Source organism: Fundulus heteroclitus, chromosome 5 (assembly GCF_011125445.2).
Source record: "Fundulus heteroclitus isolate FHET01 chromosome 5, MU-UCD_Fhet_4.1, whole genome shotgun sequence".
Lineage (NCBI taxonomy): Eukaryota > Metazoa > Chordata > Actinopteri > Cyprinodontiformes > Fundulidae > Fundulus > Fundulus heteroclitus.
The window spans coordinates 161,205-162,472 of NC_046365.1; the positions used below are offsets into that span (position 1 = coordinate 161,205).

The 1,268-nt window shown below is 41.2% G+C and overlaps 1 long non-coding RNA gene across 1 annotated transcript; it reads right to left on the bottom strand.

The window, feature by feature from the left end:
* Positions 1-490: 490 nt before the first annotated feature.
* On the bottom strand, positions 491-848 carry LOC118563022. The gene is made up of 3 exons (XR_004930968.1): positions 821-848; positions 633-730; positions 491-540 (listed from the first exon to the last, which is right to left on the bottom strand). It is a non-coding gene; the product is annotated as an uncharacterized LOC118563022 (long non-coding RNA).
* Positions 849-1,268: the final 420 nt, after the last annotated feature.

Below are 1,268 nucleotides of genomic sequence, written 5' to 3' on the forward strand. Positions count from 1 at the left end.
AGACCTCGTTTATTTATTTTTATTTTACAATTTTGGAAACAGCTGCCGATTAAACTGACTGTTACAACCTTGACATGATTATATGAGTTGTTTTACCGAGAAATCAATTAGAAGCGCCGGGAAAATGGCTGCAAAGCGCGTTCCCGACACGGGGGAAACAGATTTTCACGGGGGAACAGAATTGCGCACAACCCTACGAAATGACGGCGGCCGTACAATCCATCCGGAGACTCCGCCAACGACGCCATCTTCTTCGCCAGACATGAGGTCGATGGTGGCGGACTTCCAGAGTTCCACTTCCTCTTCCGCCTGCACACTCTGCCTCGATTCCAGCAGCTGTAAAAAAAAAAAAAAAAAAAAAAACAATGAATCAGTACTATGCGATGGGATGCACTGCGTATGGACACAACACATCTATCAATGCACCTGAAAAATAGTCACCAAATAAAGTCTTACCCTCTTTCTTCTAGCTCGACTCCGAGCTGAATTCTTGGCAGCTTCAGCTCCTGCGTACCGTCTCATAATACGTCTTACAGGCGGCTGGAAAACAATTAAATGAGAGTGGTATGAATAAAAATCAAACGCAAGTCACAGTAACAAGGAAGGAGAAAACAGTAAAACAAGTCACTTACACACAATGTCGTCTTTATCAACATCGTGTAAATCTGGATTTGCAGTTATTGCTCAGAGCAAATAGGAGGTCACCGCCTCATTATGAGGCGTGCTTAGTCTGTGAAAACAAAATGTATAGTTATGATCGGTATCTATCCGTATCTATTTCCTTTTACCGCAGAATGAAAGCATATTCTTTAAATCTTACCCTTGCTCCGGTTCATAGTGCCTGCAATTTGTCTCCGAGTTGTGAAGACGGCGTGCTGCTTACTGTGAATCACAAAAATACACTTTAATAAAGCTTGTTCTTGCAAGTTGAAGGCGAGTTGAACACGAGAGGTCGCCCAGCCATTGATCACTTACCAGCAGTTGTGGTTTTATTTCATCTTCAGGCTCAGAAGAGGACATGAACACACAGTAGCGGAGCGCTCAGCACGTTTTTTTTTTCTTCTTCTTCTTCTTCTTTGTCTTCTTCTTCTCTTCTATCATGGCGGATCGCAAGCAACCTTAAGGTGCATACCGCCACCTACTGTTAATGAGTGTGTAGCAACACTGTTTTACATCTATTAAATTCTATTTGTTAATTTTGTATTCCGAAGATAATAAATAATAAATAAATAATGCTTTCCTTAATCTATAAATATCCTTTATATTTC